General features: G+C 38.6%; 1 non-coding gene across 1 annotated transcript; it reads right to left on the reverse strand.

The window, feature by feature from the left end:
- Window positions 1-5,939: 5,939 nt before the first annotated feature.
- On the reverse strand, window positions 5,940-6,046 carry LOC142169285 (small nucleolar RNA R71). The gene has a single exon (XR_012698993.1). It is a non-coding gene; the product is annotated as a small nucleolar RNA R71 (small nucleolar RNA).
- Between the last annotated feature and the right edge of the window lie 6,522 nt (window positions 6,047-12,568).

Here is a 12,568-nt window from a genome sequence, read left to right on the forward strand (position 1 = left end):
ACACAGCCGATGATGAAAGAGACATGTAGAAACTCATAACCATTCATCAGATCAACAATTTATGGAGCTCCCTCTCCTTCGACAAGAAATATAGCCAATTTCTAAGACGATCAACGACATTATCCTTTCAAATATATCGCAATCAGATCTGATAACACCTATTCTAGATCTGATGACCTCATCTTATCAAATACCATCTACTCTACTGACATGTCACACCAATACTACCTAGAGCCACAAACCGTGCCATCCGTGCACCAATACGCAACAATTCAAATGTACTCAGTCATGGAAAATAACTCAAATAAGAGAACTGCCCCGCAAGATTAACAAGTACCGCCACAACGAAATGCTGAAAATCCATCACACACCGTAGAACCATCACACGATTCTAACACAAGGTTCATACCTTAACATAACTCTGCTGTAATGCGTGATCCCATCCACACGCTGGTCCATATTATATACCTCGAGCCACGCTCCTCCAAATCAATAACCACGGAGAGGAAAATGACACAATGCCACACAAAACCTGAAAGAATATAACCAATACGCAATCAGTCATGCAATACCCAAATACTCATCTCGCTTAAATTCCGCTATAAGGCCGCCAATAGAACCGCACCATGTGTGCATATAACCAATGAATCAAAACTCCTCGTAGCATAGAAGAGTAACTCACAGATCATTTTAGAACACGAATAACCTCAACATCAACTGAATTGCACATCTCTCAACAATAGCAGTATGGAGCCAACAAATCAGATTTGGTGTAGAATACACATCCTAATTGGGCCTACCAATAGACCCCCTAATCAACTCTGGTCACCCACAAATAGATAAATAACCCTTCGAAAGTCCACAATGACTGAATTATAACATATACTATCATCTGGCTAGCTTTGGCCACGACTTCACAGTCCACAACCATGAAACAATCTGCTCCCGAAAACTCCCAGTCTCCAAATCCATAGAATACACGAATCACCATATCTGATCCCATCTCCACCGCTCGAATGTCTAACATATCTCTCATACACGATCATCCCACGAGGAATACTTTTCCCATTCTTTTATGCCACATAGAAACATCTTAAAATCAGCAGTCGATCAACCAGGAGAGTGCCGCAATACCTATGAAATATCCATAATTCAAAACATAGTGCGCCTTCTGAAATGTACACTCTACTCATGCAATACCAAATAGTTATAGCATTCATCTAAACATCGAAAATCGTCCATGTCATCTAAGAATTTATGACCTCCCCTTCAAAACTAAACCGTGACCTTGCACACGCAAACCTTAATCCCACACAACACACCGCATCTATCATGCCATCATATGAAAAATATGAGAACTTCATAATCATTCTGAATCACAAGTAGAATACATATCCGATCAGCCAGAATCCTTCCATTTGATCCCATCCGGTAGAAAATCATAATATTCAACATGCTCCTCATGCTGGTAGGAAATATCCATCTCAAATCGTGTTAGAAATCCTCGAGAATGCTTTGGAAACCATTTGCACATAATCAAGTCATCAGAATTGAATCTCTCTAATTCAACCAAGCCATGCATGTCGCCAAACCCAAGAGTATTTCCACAAAGAACCTATAGAAACCCCTACATCATAAGCACCCAAAGAACCGATCATATCCATTACCATGCTGATCCAACCTACTACCAAGTTGTCCTATTTCTGCGAGTCCCTTCCAAATTTGTCTTCAAATTAATACTTCTCCTTGCTAAAATATCATGATATTTGACCACAACTCACCCCACGAACCCTAGCATAGAACCACAACGTCGTAAGGCCCATAAGTCATTGAATACCCTCTTAAGTACCCCAAAAGCACCACAATCGAGACACCTGCTCTCAAAAGACTTTACGTGAACCTAAAACTGTTTCCTTCACCTTCTTGATACTGAAATGTATAATCCACACTTCTAAGGAACTGAGTGAATCCCTCCTCCATGCACACTACATCCTTTACAAATAACAACTCAATCATTCAATGTTTCCCATATACCCACAAAGTGTAACATAACCCATATCCAGAAATTTCCTTACTCGAGTCATTCTCGAACTCAACCTCTGCAAGTCATAACTGATTCACAAGTATACCTCAAACCGAAACCAATACAACACATAACCGTGCAATAAACTTATTGATAGCAGACTCCGCCACTTGGCCCAAAGCCATAGATCAAAACACACAATAACTCACAATGCCCATACTCTATTACTGCCATAATACTACATCGAGATTCAACTAAATCCTTCATGAGCTCCTGTAACGCAAACCATCTAATACTTCAAATTATCTGCAAATCTCGGATTCACCCTTGTGACAGTCAGGTCAACTACTACAACCAATCCAAACTTAAATCGCACAAATATAACCCACTGGTGGATAAGAAATCCTCCACTCAATATCATAAAAATCATACATCTGTAGATCACCTCGCATGTTATAACACACATGCTTAGCCTCAACTAACATATCTTTATACCCTTTCATAGCCACAACTACTACGCAATCACTTAATCTTCCTGAGTCTGAACTCACCAACAAGGCATGCGATTCTAATTTGTTCCACAATTAATCCTCATGAAAGATCCTTCAACACATCCATAACCAGAAACTTTACATCAAATCATGACAGAAATCAATCACCAAATAGTGCTTTTTACATCACAAGCAAACTCTTCTCGTCAAATTCAATATGTCGGAACACATCCCGCAGTCACATCATACTCATCATATAGCCATCCAACCACTCATGAACAAGAGGCAGCTGCAACTGGAATACAGGTACGTCTTCAAGTCCAGCTCTCATCGAACATAGCAACATCATCAGTGAACATCTACATGCAAGGTGTAGAAGTGTAGTATGAGTACAACTGACCCCATGTACTTAAAAAGTAACAAACCTAACCTTAGGTTGAAAGTAGTGACAAGCTAGAACAAGGTCGGGTCCCATACCAATAGCCAATAACAATTCGTAATAACGTAAAACAAGTAATAAAAGAAGTAATTCAAAGATGAAATGCTCAGCTTATTTATAGTTTCCCGAAAAATAATTCTGCCTTTCAAGTATATATCAGTGAAAACCCAAGTCATTAACCGAAGTTTCCAAAAGTATGAGTAAGTTTGAAAACAGTAATTTTCCCAAAAATCCTCTCAATAATATATAAGATGTTTTATTTTCTTTCCAAATAGCTAATGTAAAATGCATCCCTATGACCATATGCCAATATGTGTGAGAAGTCATGAATGACGTGATACCATACAATATGAGGAAAATACATCTCTATGCCTGTATGTCATGTGTGCATGTCAACACAATGTATCTCAGAGATGAACTCATGTACTCACACTCTCAGAGTACTCAATCCTACTGGCTCACACTTTCCACTCATCATGCTCAATCACTCTGTACTGTTTATGGCCTATCCGGCCCAGCGAAGATCCATCCCGGAATGTATACATCAACTGATCATAGGTCACTCAGTACTGAGTAGGGCCAATCCAGCTCGTGGGGAAGATCCATACCCATGTATAAATGCTTTGGACAAGATCGATGTCCAGGGAAGATCCATCCCTCAATATAAATGCTTCAGATAAGAGACATGTCCAGGGAAGATCCATCCCTCAATATAAATCAACCGCGCCCACTGGAGGTGTGTACATACTCCCGAGGGGCTCCTTCAGCCCAAGCGCTATCATTAATCAGTATAACCGCTCCAACGTGTAGCCTGATCCCATAATGTCACTCATAATCAAGCCTTTGGCCTCACTCAGTCATCAATCTCTCCAGTCTTTCTCTCGCGGTGAAACTAGCCCGAAAATGATGATATGATATATCAATAATTAACAACAGAGACAGAGATATGATATGCATATGAATGCGCATGGCTGAGTATGTAATGCATTGAAAGAAGATAACTCAACCGTAGAAATGACCTCAGCGGGTCTCAGAAAGATAAACATGTAGCGTAGACATGGTTTCTAACATGGATCACAGCTCAATAGTTCAAGAATGTAGAAATTGCATGGTTATAGGTAAGATCAGGTAACTACACAGTACTACAGAATAACATAGTCACAATTCACACGGTGCACGCCCACACACCCGTAACCTAGCATGTACGGCACCACAACATCGACCACATAACACATAATTCGGGGTTTCATACCCTCAGCACTAAGTTTAGAAGTGTTACTTACCTCGAACAAGCTAATTCCAATACCGAGCAAGGCAAGCGATGCTCTAAAATGACATCTCACTCATACCGACCTCCGAATGGCTCAAAGCTAGCCAAAAGAAACTCTAATACATCAAATAAAGCCCAAGGAAATAATTCCAAAAGATAAAGATCGAATCCTTAATCAAAACCCAAAACCAGCCAAAAGTCACACCCGGGCCCGTGCCTCAGAACCCGACAAAAATTACGAAATCCGACAACCCACTCAATTATGAGTCCAACCATACTAGTTTCATTCAAATCCGACTCCGAATCGGTGTTCAAAACTCAAAAATTTATTTTATGAAACTTTAGGCTAAAACCCCAAATTTCTCTTTAAAATTCATCAACCAATTGCCAAAAATGAAGATAGATTCATGGAATAAGATCAAAACCAAGTGTAGAATACTTACCCCAATCCTTGTGATGAAATTTGCTCAAACAATCGCCTCAATACGAGTCCCACATCGCAAAAATAAAGAAAAAACCAAAACCCAAATTTTTGCACCTGCGGCACATTAGCCGCTTCTGCAGCGTCGCTTCTGTGACATAACCGCCACTTCTGCGGAATCCGCTGAGAAATGTACCATCGCACCTGCAGACATAATATCCGCTTATGTGACATCGCAGGTGCGAGCCACCATCCGCACTTGCGAAATACCTCGCTCCTACGCTTCATCACTTTGCACCTGCGATCCACATATGCGCCCAAATCTCCGCTTCTGCGGTGTTCCTCACCCAGCACTCATCTCGCCTCTGCATCACCTTTATCTCTTCTGCAGCCATCGTACCTGCGTAAAACTAGCCGCAGGTGCGATCGAACTAGAACCAACAACCTTGAGCAATGCACTATGCAATGAAAGTGATCTGAACCTTGTCCGTAACTCATCCGAGCCACTCGGGATCCCGTCCGAATATACCAACAAGTACAGTAACATAACACAGACCTATTCGAGGCCTCAAATCACGTATAACAACATCGAGTTGACAAATCACACCTCAAATCAAACTTAATGAACTTTGAACTTTTCAACTTCCAAAACTCGTGCCGAAACATATCAAATCAAATCGTAATGAGCGCAAATTTTGCACACAAGCCGCAAATGACATAACGAATCTATTTCAACTCCCAAACTACAATCCGAACCCGATATCCAGATGTCAACTCTCGGTCAAACTTTTGAACTTTCCAAACCTTCAAATTCCCAATTTTTTCCAATTTGTGCCGAAACCTTCTAGAAACATCCAAATGCGAATACGGGCATATGCCCAAGTACAAAATCACCATCCGGACCTAACGGAACCATCAAAACTCCTTCCAGGGTCAAATTCATAAAAAGTCAAACTTGATCAACTCTTTAAACTTAAAGCTTCAACAATGAAATTCTTTCTTCTAAATCGATTTCGAATAACCTGAATACCAAAACTGACAATTCACATAAGTCATAATACATCATACAGAGCTACTCATGCCCATAAACGACCGAGCGAAGTGCAAATTCTCAAATCGACCGGTTAGGTCATTACAGAGTACCTCCTGAAGCTATCAAGTTAAGGCTATTTCCTTTTTCTTTAAAAGGAGATGCCAAGACTTGGTGGCGAAGTTTGTCACAAGGTTCCATTACTACATGGGACCAAATGACTCATAAATTTTTAAACAAATATTTTTCCCCTGCTAAAACTATAAAGTTAAGACAAGACATCTTTAATTTCTTGCAGACTGACACTGAGTCAGTTTATCAAGTTTGGAAAAGATTAAAAGCAATATTAAAAAAATGCCCCCACCATGACATTCCTGAACATAGGCAATTGTATATTTTTTTTTATCATGGGTTAAAACTCTCTTCTAAAAATGTGATTGATGCAGCTGCATGAGGTTCTGTAATGGAAAAAACCACGAAAGAAGCATTGCAATTATTGAACGATATTTCTGAGAATGCAATCCAATGTCCATTTGAGTGTGTAATGATCAAGAAGGCTGCTATGGCAAATCAGGTTGATTTTTTAAATATACTAACACATCAAAGTTTTTCTTTGGCACAAAAGTTTGAATCGTTTCAGATGAATACACAATAACCAAGCCAGTCTGAAGCTTGTGACATGTGTGGAGGAAACCATATGAACCATGAATTTCAAGCAAACAATCATAATGTCGAACATGTCCATTTTTTCGGTTATTAACCGTACCCTTTTGGGAGTCCAATGGAACAAAATCATCAAGGATTTCAATGGAGCAATACTAATGATGTAGAGAACTCTGAAAGCTTACAGAAGCAACAAGTACAAGGTCCATCAGGATACCAGAATCAGAACCGTGGGCAACCAAACTACAGACCTTATCAACAAGCAGGGTTATATTAGCAAAGGCCTCAACAAGTGCATTCAAGTCTTGTGTCAGAAAAGATTCAAAGTCCCTTTCCAAATAATACAGAGAAAAATCCAAAGGATCACCTTAAGGCCATCACCTTATGGTCAGGTATGGAGCTTGATGAACCCTATGCAGACCAGTTAGAACAACAGGTAAACAATAGTAAGATGGTTGAAATACCCTCCGAACCATCTGAAAAGAAAGACGTCAATAAAAAAGAAGAAGCAAATATTGTAAAAATTGACTCCTTTCCCTGTGACAATTCCTTTTCCACAAAAAATGAAAAGAGAAAAGCTTGATGATCAATTTTCAATGTTTTTGGAGATTTTAAAACAAATTCACATTCATATTTCTTTCACTGATGCTTTATTGCAAATGCCTTCTTATGCAAAATTCCTAAAAGAAATTTTGTCAAGTAAAAGGAAATTGGAAAATGTTTCTGTAGTGATACTTACTGGAAAATGCAGTGCTATTCTACAAAAAGAAATCCCATAAAAACTTGGTGATGGAGGTAGTTTTACAATTCCATGCACTTTGGGAGGAGTATATTTTGAAAAAGCACTTTGTGATTCTGGAGCTTTAATTTACTTGATGCCATTTTCTATCTTTAGAAAATTAAATCTTGGTGAAATGAAAGACATAGGTGTTTTTCTTCAGTTTACAGATCAAAGTACTAAGAAACCTATGGGAATAATTGAAAATGTGCTTGTAAGAGTAGATAAATTTATTTTCCCTGTAGATTTTATAGTATTTGAAATAAAGGAATGTCCCAAAGAATCAATTATTTTGGGTAGATCATTTCTTGCCACAGGTAGAGAAATCATAGATGTTCATCAAGGATAACTAATTTTGAGAGTTGATGAAGAAAGAGTCATTTTTTATATGTAAAAGATATTAAGATTTTTAAGAGATGAGACATCATCTTCTTGTATTTCGATTGACATGCTTAATTGTCTTACAGATGAATTCAAAGATGACCAATTAATTTCAGAGTCAATAGAAAGATGTTTGGCCAAATCTGGCACTATACAAAATGATTATCCTATCATCAGAAGATAAGACAAAATACTAGAAAAAGATTCTGAAGATGAGGAGATGCAACCAGAACAAGTTCAACCAAAAATTGAACTCAAAGTTCTACCATCTAGTTTAAAATATGTTTATCTTGAGGAAGAATTATTTTCAGTAATTATTTCATCTTCTCTTACTACAGGACAAGAAGAAATACTGATTGAAGTGTTGAAAGTACACAAAGGAGCCTTGGGATGGATTATAGAAGATATCAAACTGGTTAATCCAGCTGTTTGTACGCACAAAATCGTCATGGAGGATAGCTACATGGCAATAGTCTAGCCCCAAAGGAGATTAAATCCAGCAATGCGGGATGTAGTAAAAAAGGAGATCGTAAAGCTTTTAGCACCAGGTATTATTTATCCCTTTTCAGACAGCCCTTGGGTAAGCCATGTTCAGGTAGTACCAAAGAAAGGAGGTATGATGGTTATAAAAAATGAAAGTAATGAACTTATACCTACAAGAACTGTCAGAATGGAGAGTCGGTATTGATTACAGACGTCTCAATGATGCCACTAGAAAAGATCATTTTCCTTTATCATTTATTGATCAAATGTTAGAAAGAATTGCAGGATATGGTTTTTACTGTTTTCTTGATGGCTATCCAGGGTATAACCAAATACCAATTTCACCTGACGATCAGGAAACAATAACTTTCAGATGTCCTCATGGAACATATGCCTATAGGAGAATGCCATTTGGTCTATGCAACGCCCCTGTACATTTCAGCGTTGCGTGTCAACAAGTTTTTCAGACATGACCGAAAAATTTCTTGAAATTTTTGTGAATGATTTTACACTCTTTGGCAAAACATTTGAGGATTGTCTTCACCACTTGACCTTAGTTCTTAAGAGATGTGAAGAGACAAACTTGATTCTTAATTGGAAAAAATGTCATTTTATAGTTACTGAGAGAATTGTTTTAGGACATAAAATCACTGCTAAAGGGATGGAAGTTGATAAGGCTAAAATTGATCTTATAGCAGGATTACCCCCTTCCACAATTGTTAAAGGCATTAGAAGCTTTGTAGGTCATGCAGGTTTTTACAGACGGTTTATAAATGACTTTTCAAAGATTTCAACACCATTGACTAATCTTTTGATGAAAGATATTAAGTTTGATTTTTCAGGTGATTGTTTGAAAGCATTTGAGACCCTTAAGGAAAAGTTATCAACTACCCATGTAGTTTTGTCCCTAGACTGGAATCAATATTTTGAGGTCATGTGTGATGCTAGTGATACAACAGTTGGAGTTGTTTTAGGCCAGAGTAAGGATAAGATCTTTCGACGCAATTACTATGCTAGTATAACAATGAATGAGGCTCAACTAAATTATGCCACAACAAAAAAAAAAAGTTACTAGCAGTAGTATTTGCTTTTGATAAGTTTCGATCTTATTTGATAGGAACCAAGGTCACTATTTTTACTGATCATGCAGCTTTAAAATACCTCTTAGCAAAGAAAGATGCTCGACTAGATTGTTAAGATGGATTTTACTTCTACAAGAATATGACCTTGAGATAAATGACAAAAAAAAAGGAATAAAGAATCAAGTGGTTGACCATTTGTCTAGATTAGAAAATTCCCCCTTGAGTTTAGTGAGATAAAGGAAGAATTTCTTGATGAACACATTTTCTCAGTTAACTCAATAGTGACTCAACCACCCTGGTTTGCAAATATTGCAAACTACTTAGTTGGAAAGTGGACACCCCAAGAAATCTCTTACCAACAAAGAAAAAAGCTTATATTTGATATAAAGTATTATTTGTGGAATGAACCTTACTTGTTTAAAAATTATGCAGATAATGTCATGCTCCAATTTCATCTACAGGTCGTGATGGCGCCCAACATCACCGCTAGGCAAGCCAGCCAGTGAATTAAACCTATATTTTCTCTTTTAATAAATTTCCAAGTAATTAAACTTTCCTTACTTGCAAGATTTAAGGAAAATAGAACGTCTAAAACAATAAAATCCAAAATAATAATTCCAACACACAATTCTACTAAACTGTGTGCCAAGACCTGCTGTCACAAGTGTATGAGCATCTAATAGATTATACAAACTCCTAACCACAATCTGGATACGAAATTGACAGAATACAAATAAATACAAAAGAGAGATAGGCTCTAGGGCTGCAGAACGACTCAGCAAGCAGCTCACCACTAGGCCTCGGGATATAGGGGGTACACGCCGGAAGAACACCTAAAGCACCTGTCTCAGATCCTGCACAAAAAGTGCCGCAAGTGTAGCATGAGTACATAAACAACGTGTACCCAGTAAGTATCAAGTCTAATCTCGAAGAAGTAGTGAGGAGAGGTCGACTTCGACACTCACTATGGGTCCATAATATTAAGATAAATATTGTTAAATGAACATGGCTTATGTGAATAACAAAAATTTCCTTAAAAAGCAGAAATAAATAATTCTCTCATAATTAATAATTTACAATAAATCATTTATCATCACAAGCTGCAATAAAGTGTCAAAGCATCGTGTGATTATTATTATTTAGCACAATTTATGATAAGGTCGTATGGTCTGATCTAGAGTGTCATGTACACTGCCGAGGGACGTGCGACACGATCCATAGATGCATCTATCTACTGCTGAGGCATTCAGCCTGGTCCACAAGAAGAGAAGGATATTTTTATAAACATTTGACTTAAACATTATTAATGATTTATATCCAAGGTAATACAAATTTCATTAACTACCTTTCAAAATTTCTCTAACAAGTTATAATATAATTTAAGCATTTGAATTTAACAGGTATAGTGCAAAATTCCATGTAGTTCATTAATTGGGTCCTAAAACTACCAGAACAATAGCATAATAATAGCTACGCACGGACTCTCGTCACCTCGTACGTACGTAGCCCCCACAGTTAGGAACAAATATTTATTTTCAACATCTATGAGGTAAATTCCCTCTTACAAGGTTAGACAAGAGACTTACCTCATCTCAAAGCTCCCTTCCCGATCACAATTTCACGTTAAAGCCTCAAGTTGGTGCCGAACAATCCGAAACTAGCCAAATGTTATATAATTTAATCAATACATGCTCAATAATTCGAAATTAAATCATTAGATTAATTAATCAACCCAAATTGGTAAAATTCCTAAGATTCACCCCGGGCACACGTGCCCAGATTTCGGAAATTTGCAGAGGAAATCGTCACCCATAACCTTATGAACTCAAATATACAATTTACATCCCATTCCATAACCATTTTCGTTATAAAAATCTCATTTTTATAAAACCTAGGTTTTTTATTTAAACCCTTGATTTACACAATTTAGATGTTATAATCTACCTATAATCCATGTATTTAACTCACAATAGGTAGAATTAACTTACCTCCAAGTTGCTAGGTGAATACTCCTCTCAAAAAGCTCTAAAATCGCCCAATAATGGAGAAAATGGGCTAAAAAATGGCTGAGCCATGTTTTAAGACATTCTGCCAAGCGGTTTTTTGCTTCTGCGGCTCGACAACCGCTTCTGCGGAATGGACCTCACAGATGCGATTTTTTCCCTTAGTCGGCTCGTCCACTTCTGTGATCAGCGGCTTGCTTCAAAGAGACCACTTCTGCGGTGCGTGCGTCGCACCTATGACCTCTGTCCGCTCCTGCACTGCCTTCCTCGCACCTGCGCCATCATAGGTGCGGTCCATTTCTGCTCTTCTGCGTACACTGGCAGCCCCCCTCTTGGCCACTTCTGCGGCTCGTGGCTCGCTTCTGCGAGCTAGCACCTGCGGCTGTTCATGCGCAAGTGCGGCTACACCATAAGCTCGAAGCTTTAGCCATTGCTCCTAAATCCAAACTTGGTCCTAGCCTCGTCCGGTTAACACCCGAGGCCCTTGGGGCTCCGCCCGAACATACCAACAAGTTTGAAATTATAAAACGGACTCGATCAAACCTTCAGAATGCATAAAATAACATCAAAACTAAGAATCATACCCCAAACCAAATTGATTCAAATTCTTAACATCAAATTCTTTAAACTTACTCTGAACGCGCCGAAACATACTTAAACTACTCGGAATGACACCAAATCTTAGGTGCAAGTCTTAAATCGCCATACAGAACTATTCTCACGCTCCGAATTCCAAACATACCTCATTTACTCCGAAACCTACTCCAAACCGAATTTAAAGAATTTTAAAATTATCAAAGAACCAGGTTCACTATTAGGCGCCGAAACGCTCCTGGGTCATCCAAAACCCGATTCAAACATATGCCCAAGTCCAAAATCATCATACAAACCTATTGGAACAGTCAAATCCCGATTCCGAGGTCGTTTTCTCAAAATGTTGACCAAAGTCAAAATTAGCTTTTTTAAAGCCAACTAAGGAACCAAGTGTTCCAATTTCAACCCGAACCCTTCCAAATCCCGAACTAACCACCCCTGCAAGTCATACAACAGTAAACGCACATACAGAAAGTCTTAGTTAGGGGAATGGTGTTCTAGAAGGCAAAACGATCGACTGGGTCGTTACATTCTCCACCTCTTAAACAAACGTTCATCCTCGAACGGGTTAAGAGTTATACCTGGAGTGCTGAATAAGTGTGGATATCTTCTCCGCATGCCCTCCTTCGCCTTCCAAGTCACTTCCTGGACTGGTTGTCCCCTCCACCGAACCTTTACCTCAGAAATCTTCTTGGACCTCAACTGGCAAACCTGCCTATCAACAATGATAATTGGTTCCTCTTCATAACCCAAGCTCTCATCTAGTTGAACTGCGTTGAAGTCTACCACATGTGATAGGTCGGCATGATATCTTCGGAGCATAGATACATGGAAAACTGGATGAACTCCCGATAGACTAAGAGGCAAAGCAAGCTCTTAAGTAACCTCCCCAACTCGCCTCCACACCTTA

The sequence above is a fragment of the Nicotiana tabacum genome, chromosome 14 (genome assembly GCF_000715075.1).
Source record: "Nicotiana tabacum cultivar K326 chromosome 14, ASM71507v2, whole genome shotgun sequence".
Classification (NCBI taxonomy): domain Eukaryota; kingdom Viridiplantae; phylum Streptophyta; class Magnoliopsida; order Solanales; family Solanaceae; genus Nicotiana; species Nicotiana tabacum.